The 17,616-nt window shown below is 47.1% G+C and overlaps 1 long non-coding RNA gene across 2 annotated transcripts; it reads left to right on the top strand.

Moving 5' to 3' along the window:
- The first annotated feature begins 84 nt into the window (after positions 1-84).
- LOC127058454 (uncharacterized) lies at positions 85-17,561 on the top strand. 2 transcript variants are annotated; one of them, XR_007776364.1, is made up of 6 exons: positions 85-285; positions 13,167-13,341; positions 13,804-13,884; positions 14,689-14,804; positions 16,033-16,103; positions 17,085-17,561. It is a non-coding gene; the product is annotated as an uncharacterized LOC127058454 (long non-coding RNA). The 2 variants fall into 2 exon arrangements; XR_007776363.1 differs by lacking the exons at positions 13,804-13,884; positions 14,689-14,804.
- Positions 17,562-17,616: the final 55 nt, after the last annotated feature.

Raw genomic sequence — 17,616 nt, 5'->3', positions numbered from 1 at the left:
GAGCAAAGGCAGCTCCAGGCACCAGCAAACCAAGCATGTGCTTGGGGCAGCCCATTTGCAGGGGTAGCAGTGATCCAGCATGGGAGCTGAGAACCAACTGGGGGCTCTGGGAGCTGTAGTTCCTTGGTTAGCTCCTTGCCTATAGAGCCAGCCCTGGAGCAGGGAAAGAACTACATTTCCCAGCATTCCCTTGGACACTACCAACAGGAATAGAAGCGGGAGGCAGGAAGGGAGCTGAGATCTCATGCTGTAGCCTGCTGTGAATGGAGAGCTGCACTGTGAAGGGTAGGGGTACCATATTTTAACATTCAGAAAACAGGACACTCCACAGGGACGGTAGCCGCACCCTACCACCATCCACTCCCTCCGACTGCCCCCCACAGAAACTCCAACCCATCTGACCCCCTCCCCGCCTCCTGATCACCCCCTCCTGGGACCCCACCCCGTATCTCAGCACCACTGGTCTTTGTCCCCTGATTGTGCCCTCCCGGGACCCTTGCCGCTAACTGTCCCTTGGGACCCCACCCCCTACCTAAGCCTCCCTTCTCCTTGTCCCCAACTGCCACCTCCTGAGACCGCCCCCAACTTCCCCCAACCAGGACCCCCTACCTGTTCCTGCCAAACCCCTGGGACTCCCATGCCTATCCAACCACTGCCTGTCCCCTGACTGCCCCCCTTAACCATCTAATCCCCCCTTTTCCCTGCCCTTGACTACCCCCCCGAACCTCCACCCCATCCAACCCCCACTGCTCCCTGTCCCTTGACTGCCCCCCCAGAACCTTCTACCCCTTCTCCAACTCCCCAGCCCCCTTACCATGACACTCAGACCAGCGTGTCTGGCTCCACGCAGCGCCAGTCACACTGCTGCATACATGCTGCTGTGCTCCCCCACAGAGCCACAGCCCCCACCCCAGCACCTGCCTTCCAGATTTGAACACCTCAAAATTCAGGAGTGCTCAAGCTCAGTTTGGGCAGCTGTTACTTCATTTCTCCCAAATCAAATATCCTGATCCACTGTAACTAACTGTAGAAAAAGTAGGATAAAATTGAGCAAGAAATGCTTCCCAGTGGTTATTAGGACTGGAATTGCTATTTTCAACAGCCATTGCCTTTTTGTTTGTTTGTTTAAAAGGAAGACAGTGATATTGCATTGGCAAATTCCCCATAGAAAGAAAGAGTGGAACAAAAGAATAAAAAAGGCACCTCAACTTTTCCTCATTTATGTAGGACAGTCTTATAATATGCATCCAGATATCCTCCAAATCACACAAGCTGAAAATTGTTCCACTTTACTGCAGTTCTGTAACCATATGAGAACCAATCCTGTCTGTGTTCTGTGCACATTTAAAATTCCTGCTGAAAGACCTGCCCTGGAAGTGAGTTACCAGTGACCCAGGGCTGCGGTGGAAGGAGGGTGCAGGTCGGGAGGGACGGGAAAGAGCCCAGGGCTGGATTGGCAGGACGTGTGGGGGGGGCAATGAAGGGGGGAGCTCAGAGCTGGGGCAGCAGGGGGTGTGGGTGGTGGGGGAGAGCCCAGGGCTGGGGCAGCAGGGGGGTGCAGCGAGGAGCCCAGGGCTGGGACAGGGGGCAGCCAAATTTTTTTTTTGCTTAGGGCGGCAGAAATCCTAGAGCTGGCCCTGGTGGAAAGGGTCCCTTGGGTGTTCAGTTGAAAACTGGACACCAGGAAACCCCACCCAGTATTTTTCAGGGTCTACTCATCCTACACAACAGCACCTGCCATACCTCCCACATGTCCCTCCCACCCAGCATCTGCTGTGGACCGTGCACCCCACCCGATACCACCCAGCATCTCACTGGGCCCTGCTTGTCCTATATGATGGCACTAGCATCTGCCATAGCCTCCATGTGTCCCTCCCACCAGCATCTGCCATAGAACCCTGTGCTCCCACCCAGCATCTGCCACAGCCCCTGTCAAGGCTGATTCCCCACTCTGACACTTCAAGTGCTGAAGATGGGGGCCTGCAAGGATTCTAAAAATTAATACTGGCCTTCCAGGCTTGTATCAGATTCCCAAGGTTACAGCTTTTCTTTGACCTTGGATGGGTAGATCCTGCCACCACCCAAGTGCAAAAACCCCTTTCAGAACACAGGAAGGTGCACTTGGGAATTCTTTCCTATGAGGTACTCTTAAGCCCTTTCACACACCCCCTCCAGGGAAGAGCTGTGAAAGAAAAACAAAGAAAATCAGCTGTTGCCACCAGCTAATTAAACAACATGTGCACAAACCTCTTAGGATGCAGAACTCCAATCCTGTTCTTAAAAAAGGTACATTTTATTTTAAAAAAAAGTCTGAAAACTCAAGTATCATAAACAGATAGTTAAGGGTTAATGCCTCTTTTACCTGTAAAGGGTTAAGAAGTTCACCTAGTCTAGCTGACACCTGACCAGAGGAACCAATGGGGGAACAAGATGTTTCAAAAGGAAGGAGGGAAGTTTTCCTTTTTTTAGAGTCTCAGTTTCAGCTGGAGTGAAAAAGATCAAGGAACCAGCCTCTTATCAGAGTAGTAAGTTTTAGAAAGGGATAAATAGGTTTATGTTTATTTTCTTTGTAACTTGTCTTGGTATCATTAAGGGAATTATCAAATTTGGGTATTCTTATGTGTATTAAAGTTTTTGCCCAGGGGAACATCCTCTGTGTTTTGAATCTGTTGTCTGTGAGAGTAGCTGGTATGCTAATCTCTCCCAGAGGGTTTTCTTTTCTTTAATTAAAAGCCTTCTTTCTAAATACCTGATTGATTTTTTCCTTGTTTTTAGATCCAAAGGGGTTGGATCTGGATCCACCAGGAGTTGGTGGGAGAACGGAGGGGGGATGGTTAATTTCTCCTTGTTTTAAGATCCAAGGGGGTTGGATCTCGGTTCACCAGGAAATTGGTGAAGTCTCTCAAGACTACCCAGGGAAGAAAAATAATGCTTGTGAGTGGTGGCAGTGATACCAGATCTAAGCTGGTAATTAAGCTTAGAAGTGTCCATGCAGGTCCCCACATCTGTACCCTAAAGTTGAGAGTGGTGAAGGAACCTTGTGTCATAAACAGATAGTAGGAGTTAATAGAACAGAAGTACTTTATATCTCTTTTGCCTGTAAAGGGTTAACAAAATCAGTGAGCCTGGCTGTCACCTGACCAGAGGACCAATCAGGGGACAGGATACTTTCAAATCTTGAAGGAAGGAAGTTTTTGTGTGTGCTGTTAGTTTTTGGTTGTTGTTCTCTCTGGGTTCTGAGAGTGACCAGACGTGCAACCAGGTTTCTCTCCAATCTCTCTGATACTATTCTGGACATATAAGAGACTGTAAGTACTAGGTAGATAAAGCGAGTTAGGCTTATGTTTGTTTTCTTTATTTGCAAATGTGTATTTGGCTGGAAGGATTTTAATTTGTACTTGTATACTTAGGCTGGGAGGGTATTCCCAGTGTCTATAGCTGAAAGATCCTGTAACATATTCCATCTTAAATTTACAAAGATAATTTTTACTGTTTTTTCTTTCTTTAATTAAAAGCTTTTCTTGTTTAAGAACCTGATTGTTTTTTTATTCTGGGGACTGGGTCTGGATTCACCAGGGAATTGGTGGGGAGAAAGGAGGGAAGGGGGAGAGAGAGGTTAATTTTCTCTCTGTGTTAGGATTACTTTCTCTCTCAGGGAGAGTCTGGGAGGGGGAGAGAGAGGGAGGGGGGAAGGTGGATTTTCCTCTCTGTTTTAAGATTCAAGGAGTTTGAATCACAGTGATCTTCCAGGGTAACCCAGGGAGGGGAAGCCTGGGAGAGGCAACGGTGAGGAAAAGGGTTTACTTTCCTTGTGTTAAGATCCAGAGGGACTGGGTCTTGGGGGTCCCCGGGCAAGGTTTTGGGGAGACTAGAGTGTACCAGGCACTGGAATTCCCAGTTGGTGGCAGCGCTACAAGTACTAAGCTGGTAATTGAGCTTAGAGGAATTCATGCTGGTACCCCATCTTTTGGACGCTAAGGTTCAGAGTGGGGAATTATACTATGACACCTTTACATCAGGTTATTGATAGATTTTAAAAGAGCAAATACAAAAATTAGTATCAAGAATAGCTTTCCTGAGGTCCAGCTTAAGGGTTACAAGCAAAACAAAAGCACTTGGGATTAGCACTGAAGAATCCATAAGGAAATAAACCTAATCATGTCTTCCTAGACATTTCCTGATCTACTTACATATCTGGGGTTTTAAATGAGTAGTTTCTAGGTATGATCTGATGATTTTTCATACCTGGCCTAAATCTGCTTACAGCATTGCTGCTCTGTTCCTTCTCTCCAAGCGAACAACACAGATGAACAAAAGGGAGTTTTTCCCCCAGTTTAAAAAAGTTCTAGCCTTCCCATTGGCTCTTTTGGTCAGGTGCTACTCCCTTCCTTTTACCTATGCAGGGAGGCTTGTTAACCCTTTGCAGATAAAGCAAATAGAGAACAACTACTAAGAGGGATTTTATAGCTAACTGGTTTGGTGGGTGTCCATAAAAGAGAGCTACCCCCCACACCCCGTTTCATTTAACACAGCCCCACATGTCCCAACCAGCATCTTCCATGGCCTTGTGTGTCCCAACAGAAATCACACTGTTTGCCATGGCCCTGTGTGCATTCAGCAGGTTCAATAAGACATATTCTAAAATAAATAGTTACAAGACAGAGTCAGGTTCCTGCCACTCCAGGCAAAGCATCGAAAACATGTCCAAAGTAGGATGTCCCAGTATTAAAATTATCTAATATTCAGGTTAAAGAAAGAGTTTCTGTGCATCTGGGTATAAATACTTAAATTATCCAAAAGTACAAAGTTTGGTTTTAAAAGTCATAAAATACATATTGTACATAATTTGCAATATCCCAAATTATAGTTAATAAATTTAATGATACACTTTAAATATTGGCATTAGAGCTGTTGATTAATCGCAGTTAACTCACATGATTAACTCAAAAAAACTAATTGCGATCAAAAAAATTAATTCTGATTAATCACAGTTTTAATCACATTGTTAAACAATAGACTATCAATTGAAATTTCTTAAATATTTTGGATGTTTTTCTACATTTTCAAGTATATTGATTTCATTTACAACACAGTATACAAAGTGTACACTGCTCACTTTATATTATTATTTTTATTACAAATATTTGCACTGTCAAAATGATAAAAGAAACAGTATTCAGGGCCAGCTTTAGGAAGTGCGAGGCCCAATTCGAACAGTTTTGACGGGGCCCCAGCAGGGATGACTAAAAATAAACACTTAAAAAAAAAACCACCTTTCATTTCTTCCTTGTATTATTTACATGTATTATTTACTTTCCATGATTATATACATAATAACAAAATTATATATTACATATATTACATCATATTGTATATGGCTTTTTCTTACTCCCACCTGGGTACTTTCTACCAATATCTCTTGATCTCTTGCCCATATTGATAGAAGTCACCACATTCTAAAAGAATATTAATTATAGATTTTTACTTTCATATTAGGAAAATAATTTATGTTTTGATAGTTGTACAACTGATTTTCTTCAATAATGTTTATTTTATGCCCCCTCCTTCCCCCCAGCACCGCCCAGCCCCATGGAAACAGTGCCCCCCCCCAGCGCCGCCCGCCTCACAGAAACAAACCTTCCTTCCTCAGCGCCACCCTGTCAAAACAGCTGTGGGCCAAAGAGGAAGGTTTGAGGTGGGGGGTGGGGAGAAACGGCACACATAGGCAAAAAGAAGTATTCCATTCTATTCATCTGAAGAAGTGGGCTGTAGCCCATGAAAGCTTATGTTGAAATAAATTTGTTAGTCTCTAAGGTGCCACAATTACTCCTGTTCTTTTTGCAGATACAGACTAATACGGCTGCTACTCTGAAACCTGGCACACATAGGGTGACCAGATCACAGCAGTAAAATAGCACACACCCCCTCCCCGCTCAGCCCCACCATCACACACCTCTTCACCCCCTAGTCCCCCGCTGACTTGCTGCGTCCCTCCTAGTCAGTCCCCCACCCACCACTCGCCTCCTTTCACTTTCTCCCTCCCCTGCCAGAAACCCCCATGCCTGCCCCTAGAACCCCTGCTGGTTCACTGCTTGCCTCTTTGCCCACCTGCCGCTTGCCCACCCGACTCGCCACTGCACCCCCTCCCCGAGTATATAGCCTCATTCAAAGACCCAGGGGTCACTACATTACTACACACAACAGTTGTAGATAAATCTCTACATTATGAATTTTTGTATAACTTTTACATGACTTTGTGTTGAACCTTGGTAATATGTTATAGCAGGCCCCTAAGGTAGTATAATTAAGGTAAAAGAAAAATGTCTTTTTGCTAGAAGTAGAATAAGATCTTTCCTCCACTTTGTAATCAATTGCCCTATTGAATGAATGAGGTGTGAATGAGGAAGGTGTGGAAGGCAGGCAGCTCCAGACAGCTTCAACCCTTGGAGAGGGGCTGGGAGCCAGACCAAGGAGCTTTGCCCAGGGCTGAGTGGGAAGGAGTTTGGGTGCTGGGTGCAGGCTCCAGGCTGAGGCACGGGGTGGAGTGCAGGAAGGGTGGAGGGGTGCAGGCTCTGGGAGGGAGTGCGGAGGGGTGGGTGCAGGCTTTGGGACAGAGTTTGGGGGCTGGAGGGGCATGCTGGGGGGAAGGGACTGCCATGTGGCTTCTTTCCTCCCCTGATGCCCCTCACCATAGCCTCAGTGGGGGATGGAGCTGCCCCTCCCCCAGTGTTTGCAGGAGTGGTGGCTGTGGGGAAACCCAGTCAAACTCTGGTTTTACTCTTTCGCTGATGGGTCACTTAAACCCCTTACAAACTCCTTCCTGCCTCTTTCACTCCCCTTTTCTACTGGGCTTGTTTGATCTTTTCGGTGGAGCCAAGTGAAAACCACAAACCCCAGTGAGAGCAACAGGCTGGAAGACTAGACTGAACCCACCACCCAGCCTAGTCCATCCCAGAGCCCAGGACTGAGGGCAATGTCCCCCCACCCCCAGGCCACTTGCTTCCACTCCTGGCCTCTCCCAGCGCTGCCAGTGATTCTGTGTGGCTGCATCAGGTGGGATTTCAAGCAGACCCCCCAACCCCCGCTAAATTCACTCCTGTTTTGCGACCACTCTGCACCAAGAGCACCTCCCTTCCCTGCCCTAGAACTGCTGGGATGGCTAGAAAGCTGAGCTGGGCATTTGATTAACCTAAAATATTATCATGCCCCCCCCCAAAACCTTAATATCCACACAGCTTTGGAGCGGGGGCTATTCGCCCCCCCCCCCCACCAAAGCCAGTCTATTTTATTGTTGCAGGGCAAATGAAGGAGCCATAGTATAATGGAGTCAAGTATCAGAGGGGGGGAGCCGTGTTAGTCTGGATCTGTAAAAGCAGCAAAGAATCCTGTGGCACCTTATAGACTAACAGACGTTTTGGAGCATGAGCTTTCGCGAGTGAATACCCACTTCATCAGATGCATGTAGTGGAAATTTCCAGGGGTAGGTATATATATGCAGGCAAGCTTGAGATAATGAGGTTAGTTCAATCAGGGAGGATAAGGCCCTGTTCTAGCAGTTGAGGTGTGAAAACCAAGGGAGGAGAAACTGGTTTTGTAGTTGGCAAGCCATTCACAGTCTTTGTTTAATCCTGAGCTGATGGTGTCAAATTTGCAGATGAACTGAAGCTCAGCAGTTTCTCTTTGAAGTCTGGTCCTGAAGTTTTTTTGCTGCAAGATGGCCACCTTAAGGTCTGCTATAGTGTGGCCACAGAGGTTGAAGTGTTCTACAGGTTTTTGTATATTGCCATTCCTAATATCTGATTTGTGTCCATTTATCCTTTTCCGTAGCGACTGTCCAGTTTGGCCGATGTACATAGCAGAGGGGCATTGCTGGCATATGATGGCATATATTACATTGGTGGACGTGCAGGTGAATGAACCGGTGATGATGTGGCTGGTCTGGTTAGGTCCTGTGATGGTGTCACTGGTGTACATATGTAGGCAGAGTTGGCATCGAGTTTTGTTGCATGGATTGGTTCCTGAGCTAGAGTTCCTATGGTGCGGTGTGCAGTTACTGGTGAGAATATGTTTCAGGTTGGCAGGTTGCCTGTGGGCGAGGACTGGCCTGCCACCCAAGGCCTGTGAAAGTGTGGGATCATTGTCCAGGATGGGTTGTAGATCCCTGATGATGCGTTGGAGAGGTTTTAGCTGAGGACTGTATGTGATGGCCAGTGGAGTCCTGTTGGTTTCTTTCTTGGGTTTGTCTTGCAGTAGGAGACTTCTGGGTACACGTCTGGCTCTGTTGATCTGTTTCCTTATTTCCTCGTGCGGGTATTGTAGTTTTGAGAATGCTTGGGGGAGATTTTATAGGTGTTGGTCTCTGTCTGAGGGGTTAGAGCAGATGCGGTTGTACCTCAGTGCCTATCTGTAGACAATGGATCGTGTGATGTGCCCGGGATGGAAGCTGGAGGCATGAAGGTAGGCATAGCGGTCGGTAGGTTTTCGGTATAGGGTGGTGTTAATGTGACCATCACTTATTTGCACCGTGGTGTCTAGGAAGCGGACCTCCTGTGTAGATTGGTCCAGGCTGAGGTTGATGGTGGAATGGAAGCTGTTGAAATTGTGGTGGAATTTTTCCAGAGTCTCCTTCCCATGGGTCCAGATGATGAAGATGTCATCAATGTAGCGTAGGTAGAGAAGGGGCGTGAGTGGACGAGAGCTCAGGAAGCTTTGTTCCAGGTCAGCCATAAAAATATTGGCATATTGTGGGGCCATGAGGGTGCCATCGCGGTGCCACTGATCTGGAGATATATATTGTCTCCCTGATGATGCCACAGCACAACTGGCTGTTGAGCTCTGTGCCTTTATCCTCACACACAACTATTTCAAATTTGATGACAGTATATACAACCGCATCTGGTCTAACCCCTCAGACAGAGACCAACACCTACAAAATCTCCACCAAGCATTCTCAAAACTACAATACCCGCACGAGGAAATAAGGAAACAGATCAACAGAGCCAGACGTGTACCCACAAGCCTCCTACTGCAAGACAAACCCAAGAAAGAAACCAACAGGACTCCACTGGCCATCACATACAGTCCCCAGCTAAAACCTCTCCAACGCATCATCAGGGATCTACAACCCATCCTGGACAATGATCCCACACTTTCACAGGCCTTGGGTGGCAGGCCAGTCCTCGCCCACAGGCAACCTGCCAACCTGAAACATATTCTCACCAGTAACTGCACACCGCACCATAGGAACTCTAGCTCAGGAACCAATCCATGCAACAAAACTCGATGCCAACTCTGCCCACATATCTACACCAGTGACACCATCACAGGACCTAACCAGACCAGCCACACCATCACCGGTTCATTCACCTGCACGTCCACCAATGTAATATACGCCATCATATGCCAGCAATGCCCCTCTGCTATGTACATCGGCCAAACTGGACAGTCGCTACGGAAAAGGATAAATGGACACAAATCAGATATTAGGAATGGCAATATACAAAAACCTGTAGGAGAACACTTCAACCTCCCTGGCCACACGGTAGCAGACCTGAAGGTGGCCATCCTGCAGCAAAAAAACTTCAGGACCAGATTTCAAAGAGAAACTGCTGAGCTTCAGTTCATCTGCAAATTTGACACCATCAGCTCAGGATTAAACAAAGACTGTGAATGGCTTGCCAACTACAAAACCAGTTTCTCCTCCCTTGGTTTTCACACCTCAACTGCTAGAACAGGGCCTCATCCTCCCTGATTGAACTAACCTTGTTATCTCTAGCTTGCCTGCATATATATACCTGCCCCTGGAAATTTCCACTACATGCATCTGATGAAGTGGGTATTCACCCACGAAAGCTCATGCTCCAAAACGTCTGTTAGTCTATAAGGTGCCACAGGATTCTTTGCTGCTTTTATAGTTTAATGGAAATATTCAGCCCCTACAGCGGTCTTGCAGCAGGGAAAGCAGAGTTGATGGGAAGGGAACTGGTTTGGCTAGGAGCCCTAGTCCCCTTCCTTTGCAAAATAATTTGGAGAGGGAATCAGATCATGCCGTGCCTCAGTTTCCCCTTCTACGGGGGGGGTAGGGGGGGAGATAAAAGTCTCAGCCTGCTGTGCCATGTTGCAGACCTTTCGCATTCTGCCCTCTTGATATATTTGATTTCCTCCTCCAAACATCCCTCTCTCTCTCACCTGGAATTCACAGCACTAAGTACCGGCTCGGGGCTATTTTCCTGGGTTACATTACATGATCCCAACTTTAGTTCTGAAACAGACACTGGCAGGCACAAACTCACCCTCAAACAGCAACACCACCGAAAACCACAAAACCAATATTACAAACCTACGGGGAATCACAGGGTCAAACGCTCACCGTTGGAAGCCCCAGCAGCTGCCTAGGTGACTGAGGTCCACTGCAGAAATTCCTGTCTCCTCCTGGTAAGTGCTGGGGGGAGGAGAGGGGAAGGAAGGCTGCAAAGCACATGTGCCTTCTCCCCCCTTCCCCCTCCTGACCTGCAATTCCCACGCGGCTGCCTCTGCTGGCCAGCTTCTCTCGTTGCCTAGCAGCAATAGCTGCTGCTTCTGGGAGCCGCAGAGCTTTGCTTCCGGGATAGACGCTGCCCATGCGGGGTCCCCTCAGGCGCGGGGCCCAATTCAGGGGAATGGGGCAAATCGGCCTAAAGCCGGCCCTGACAGTATTTTTCAGTTCACCTCATGCAAGTACTGTTATGCAATCTCTTTATCATGAAAGTGCAACTTGCAAATGTAGATTTTTTTGTTACATAACTGCACTCAAAAACAAAACAATGCAAAACTTTAGAGCCTACAAGTCCACTCAGTCCTACTTCTTGTTCAGCCAGTTGCTAAGACAAACAAGTTTGTTTATATTTATGGGAGACAGTACTGCCCTCTTCCATAGGGACATGCTGGCCACTTCCCAGGATCTGCCTGAAGTAAGCACCGCCCAGAGTCTGCACTCTTCATCCCCTCCCACACCCCAACCCCCTGCCCTGAGCCCTCTCCCACACCCAAACTCCCCCCCAGAGTCACCACCCCACATCCCCTCCCACACCCCAACCCCCTGTCCCAGTCCTGAGTCCCCTCCCACACTCTGAACCTCTCAGCCCCAGCCTGGAGCCCCTTCCTGCACCCCAAGCCCCTCATCCCTGGTGTGACGGGTTCAGTCACAAAGACCCCTTGGGACTGTCACCTGATGTTCTGAAATTACCTCTGAGCCCATTTTCCACTGCCAGTTTGGGACTCTAGAACCCTGCCTTGTTGAGCCAGACATGCTAGTCTGCTGCAGCTCAGACCAACGTCTGGTCCACACCCCCAAAGCTGCAGACTTTAACCAAAAACTGCTCAGCAAGTCACCTATCTCCAGCACCCAGGCACCCAGTTCCCAATAGGATCCAAATCCCAAATAAATCCATTTTACTCAGTGTGAGTATAGATATATAAAAAAGCTTAAACAGGGTAAACTCATAAATTATCCACCCTCTATAACACTGATAGAGAGATATGCACAGCTGTTTGTTCCCCCAGGTGTTAATCACTTACTTGGGGTTTACTAATAAACAAAAGTGATTTTATTAAGAATAAGAAGTAGGATTTAAGTGGTTTCATGTAATAACAGACAGAACAAAATAAGTTACCAAGCAAAATAAAACAAAATACGCGAGTCTAAGCCTAATACATTAAGAAACTGAATACAAGTAAATCTTATCCTCAGAGATGTTCCAATAAGCTTCTTTCACAGACTAGACTCCTTCCTAGTCTGGGCCCAATCCTGTCCCCTGGTACAGTTCTTGTTAGTTCCAGCTCAGGTGGTAACTAGGGGATTTCTCATGACTGGCAGCCCTTTGTTCTGTTCCACCCCTTTTAATATCTTTGGCACAAGGCAGATATCCTTTGTCTCTCTGGGTCACCACTCCTCCTTCTAAATGGGTGACCCCTCCTTCTAAATGGAAAAATACCAGGTTTAAGATGGATTCCAGTTCCAGGTGACATGGTCATGTGTCCTGTGAGACCGCAAGCCTCCATTCTTTCTGGCCTGACTCATATGAACACAGGAAGGCTTACAAGTAAACAGAGCCTTTTACAACCAATTGTCCTAGTCAATGGGAGCCATCAAGATTCTAAACCACCATTAATGGCCCACACGTTGCATAATTACAATAGGACTTCAGAGTAATATTTCATATTTTTAGCTTCAGATACAAGAATGCTAAATTCATAAAAATAGGATGAACACACTCAATAGATTATAAACATTGTAATACTACCTTACAAGATACCTTTTGCATAAAGCATATTCCAGTTACATAATCTTCACATTCCAAGCATATTTTCATAAAGCATATGGAGTGCAACATCACACCTGGCCTCACTCCAGAGTCCATACCCCCAGCCAGAGCCCTCACCCTTCCAGTACCTCAGCACCCCATCCCCCACCCAGCCTGGAGTCCCCTCCCACACCCTGAAGCCCTCATTTCTGGCCCCACCCCAGAGTCTGCACTCCAAGCCAAAAGTGCGTTCCCCCTCCCATACCCTAACCCCCTGCTTCAGCCCAGAGCCCCCCCCACACTCCAAACCCCTCAGCCCCAGCCCAGAGCCCCTCCTGCATCCCAAACCCCTCATCCCCAGCCCCACCCCAGAGGCTGCACCCACAGTCAAAGCCCTTGCTCCCTTCCACACCCCATCCCCCTGCTGCAGCCCAGAGCCCCCTCCCACACCATGAACTCCTAATTTCTGGCCACACCCCAGAGCCCACACTCCCAGTTGGAGCCCTCACCACCTCCCACTCCTCAATCCCCTGCCCCAGCCCGATGAAAATAAGTGAGTGAGGAAGGATGGGGAGGAATGAGTGACAGAGGGAAGGGGGATGGAGTGAGTGGGTGTGGGGCCTCAGAGATGTGATAGGGCAGGATGAGGCCTCTGGGAAGGGGCAGGACTGGGGGCGGGGGTGTGGTAAGTGTGTTATATTTTGTGCGATTAGAAAGTTGGCAACCCTATCCAGGCCTACCATGGAGAGTGTGAGCATTCCTTCTAGCCCAGGAATCTTCTCTGCCAAAACACACATGCTGCCATCACCTTCATACTTACAGGAAGATTTGCCTCACTGGAGGTGGCCCAGAAGTTAATTCCTCACTCTATGTGTTTTTATTTAGTGTAATCCAGCATACGTCATGTAAACTACAAACTGCTGATTGCCTGGCATTCAGCTCCAAAGGAACCTACTCAGGGTGCATTAATCCCACTTATGTTCTAGTGCTGTCAAGAAAGTGAAACCTCTCAGAAGCTGCAGTTGCTCTCCTAAACTGAAGCATAGCCTTGGATGTTTTGGTAAGACCTTGCAAAATCTTAAGTGTTTTCACCTCTCAGCCCCTTCAATGCACTGGGCCAAACTATGCACTTGTTTATATCTGTGAAGCCCCAATAAACAGAATGGAGCAATAGGGTGTTATTGAGAGTAGGATTTTCCCCCTGTTATGTAAAGAAGGATATGGAGGAAGGTACTCCAACCAATCTCCTCTATGTTAATATTAATTTCTTATCTAGCACTTTTAATTGCTAAATCTCAAAGTGATTTCCAACAGGAAGTCAGTATCATTATTCCCATTTTACAGATGGGGAAACTGAGATGCAAAGCTGATGTGACTTGCCTAAGGTCAGTCAGCAAACTAGTGACAGAGGCAGAGCAGAATCCATGTCTCCTGTCTGGTACTCCAGAAGGCCATACTGATACACATATGGAGCAAAGAGAAGTCCTGTGACTCCTGTTCCCCTTCTTCACATGTTATTCAGGTTAGAAAGGAGAAGAGACTCTTCTACAAAAGGCTGGAATGTGCTAAAGTGAAGACTTGCCGTTGTGCACCTGCATTAAATGTGAGATTAGGAGTCTTGCATCCCACTAATGCTGCTTACATTAAGTTGCATGTGCTGTATTGTCTGTAACAAAGCCCATGCATTGCAGCAGATATTTCACTCTCTTTGCTACAGCAGCTGCTAATGCAACACATCTTGTAGTGTATCTAACCAGGTAACATGCCTTTGTTTTCAGTGTTCTGCACCTTTAAATCTCTAAGCATTTTTCTGTCTGCAGAGACGTGCAGTCAGTTTGTGTTCACTTCAGAACCAACAGTTATAGCGGAAACACGCACACACTGCTGTGTTATGGAGACTTTATTGTGTTCTTTCTTGATTCTCTTAATCCAAAAAAGGTCATTCTGAAGGAATGTTTGGATTGTCCTGTGTGCATGTTACAAAACATAACTAATTTAAGCACTCTTAGCAGTACACTGAGTAGAGAGAGATAAAATATCATTTTTGCCTTTTGATTTAACTTAAGAATTGGTCCCATTTTTGTGAAACATTCACACTAAAATGGCTACAAGGAAAATTGTGCAAAGCAGCAAACTGGTGCAATTCTATCTACTTTTTGCTGCCAAATTGCCATTTCTGTGAAAATGGAGTAAATAACATTGTAGAAAACTGTCCTCAGTTTTTCATAGCCTCAGTTGTGGTTCTTTTTCTGCATTGATATGATTTTACTAGTGACAGCTCAGCCTAGAAGTTACATGCGGCGGCTGTTACTTTATTTGAGAACAGGAGCCCTGCCTGTTTCATTGCCATTGAGGGTGGGAAATGGTGGGGGATGTGTATAAATAAACATCTTCTTTGAAAGCCTAGGTTGCTGAATCTGTGACTGAGCATTGCCCTACGCACACTCCCATTGGTGCTGCCATGGCAGAGCTGGAAAGAGTAGCTATGAAGAAACAAACCTCATGGTTGCAAGTGACATTTGGGTGAGTGTAAGCAGAGTCTGCATGAGCTCTCCCTTGAAATTGGCTTGAGCATTGGCCTACTAAACCCAGGGTTATGAGTTTAATCCTTGAGGAGGCTACTGAGGGATCTGGGTTTAAAAAAAAAAATGTCTGGGGATTTGTCCTGCTTTGAGCAGGGGGTTGGATGATCTCCTGAGGTCCCTTCCAACCCTGATATTCTATTGCCTGGTCTACACTATGCATTTAGGTCAAATTTAGCAGCACTAAGTCAAATTAACCCTGCAACCATCCACACAACAAAGCCATTTACTTTAACATAAAGGGATCTTAAAATCAATTTCTGTATTCCTCCCCAACAAGGGCAGTAGCACTGAAATCGACATTGCCAGTTCAAATTAGGGTTAGTATGGACACAATTCGACAGTATTGGCCTCCAGGAGCTATCCCACAGTTCACCATTGTGAACTCAGATGCACTGGCCAGGTAGACAGGAAAAGCCCCAGGAACTTTTGAATTTCATATCCTGTTTGCCCAGCGTGGAGAGCTGATCAGCATGGGTGACCATGCAGTCCGAGAATCAAAAACGAGCTCCAGCATGGACTGTACAGAAGATACTTGATTTGATCGCTGTATGGAGAGAGGATTCCATGCTAGCAGAACTACATTCCAATAAACAGAATGCCAAAACATTTGAAAAAGTCTCCAAGGGCATGATGGAGAGAGGACACAATAGGGACTCACTACAGTGCCATCAGTGCCATGTGAAAGTTAAGGAGCTCAGGCAAGCATACCAGAAAACCAAAGAAGCAAACGGATGGTCTGGTGCAGAGCCGCATACATGCCGCTTCTACGTTGAGCCGCATGCAATTCGGGGCGGGGGGCACCATCACTACCCCACTCCTGACCATGGATTCCAAAGAGGGGGTACTCTCAGCCATGCCTGAGGATTTTGCGGATGGGGAAGATGATGATGAGGAGGAGGACAAGCTTGTGAAGAGCGCACAGCACACCATTCTCCCCAACAGCTAGGGGGCGGGAGAAGTAGCTCAGTGGTTTGAGCATTGGCCTGCTAAACCCACAGTTGTGAGTTCAGTCCTTGAGAGGGCCATTTAGGGATCTGGGGTAAAAATCCATCAGGAATGGTACTTGCTCCTGTGAGTGAAAACAGGGGGCTGGACTTGATGACCTTTCAAGGTCTCTTCCAGTTCTATGAGATATGTATATATTATTATTATTATCTTTTTCTCAGCCTGATTGAAGTAGCCTTCCAACCCTCCCAAGGCAGTATCCCAGACCATGAAGCCATGGAAGGGACCTCTGGTGATTGTACCTTTGTAAATATAAAACATGGTTTAAAAGCAAACTTTTTTAATGATTAATTTGCCCTGAGGACTTGAGATGCATTTGCGGCCAGTACACCTACTCAAAAAGTCTGTTAACGTGTCTGGGGATGAGTGGAAATCCTCCAGGGACATCTCCATGAAGCTCTTCTGGAGGTACTCCAAAAGCCTTTCCAGAAGGTTTCTGGGCAGGGCAGCCTTATTCCGTCCTCCATGGTAGGACACTTGACCACGTCATGCTAGTAGCAAGTAATCTGGTATCATTGCATGACAAAGCATGGCAGCGTATGGTCCTGGTGTTTGCTGGCATTCAAGCAACATCCATTCTTTATCTCGCTGTGTTATCCTCAGGAGAGCGATATCGTTCATGGTAACCTGGTTGAAATATTGGAATTTTAATTAAGGGGACATTCAGAGGTGGCTATTCCTACGGGGCTGTTTGCCTGCGGCTGAAAAGAAATCCTTCTCTGCAGTTAGCCAAGTGTGTGTTGGGGGGGAGGGGGCGCATTGGCACTGAGCTGTTTGCGTTTGGCTAGCAGGGATCTTCCCTGATACCAGTCTCGTGGTGGGGGGAGGGGTAAAGTGATCATCTCAGAGAATTGGATGGGGACGGGGGTTAGTTTGGTTTCTGCTGCTGCACGTTAACATGAAAACCGCAGCACTCAATGGGCTTTGCTTCATATGAGAAAGGGGGGTTGCTGCTTTTATGAAGGTTGCAGAAGCTGAAAGACAATGGCCTACCATGGCCGCACACAAGCTGAATTCTGTTGCCCGGCCCTGCCTCTGTGATCTCTAACACCAAAGCTACAGACACTCAATATTAAGATGCAAAATGTGACCTTGTTCCGAAATCACGTGTGCTATGTAATGTGAATAGTGTTGTTCACCGTGAAAGAGTACACACATTGTTCTGTAAAATGTATCCTTTTAAATACTTCTCTCCCTTTCTTCCCTCCTGCAGCTGCAAATTTTTCAAGCCTCCCTCCTCCGTCCCGAAGGCTATCTCAGATAAGGTGATGAAAAAAACGCATGTGAGATGAAATGTTCTCTGAAATCATGCAATCGACCCACAGTGAAAGAGCTCATTTGAATGAGTGGAAGGACACGGTATCACAGTACAAGAAAGCGGCCAACAAACGTGAGGACAGGAGGGACGAACGCGAGGACAGGAGGGACGCTTGAGATGAGAGGTAGCGGCAGGAAGATCAGAGGAGGCAGGATGCAACGCTGCAGCTACTGCGAGATCAAACAGACATGCTCCAGCACCTGGTGGAGCTTCAGGAACAGCAGCAGGATCACAGAATATACTGCAGCCCCTGTATAATTGCCCTTCCCCCTCCCCATGTTCCATTGCCTCCTCACCCAGACGCCACTCCACCCCAGTGGACAGCCAAAGCAAAAGGCTGTCATTCAACAAGTTTTGAAGTGGCCTTTTCCTTCCTTCCCTCCTCCCCTCCTCCCACACCCCACCCGGGATACCTTGTCAGTTCTCT

This window comes from Gopherus flavomarginatus, chromosome 9 (genome assembly GCF_025201925.1).
Source record: "Gopherus flavomarginatus isolate rGopFla2 chromosome 9, rGopFla2.mat.asm, whole genome shotgun sequence".
Classification (NCBI taxonomy): Eukaryota; Metazoa; Chordata; order Testudines; family Testudinidae; genus Gopherus; species Gopherus flavomarginatus.
Note: the sequence above shows the minus strand (reverse complement) of the source record. Positions and strands in the feature narration are given on the sequence as shown.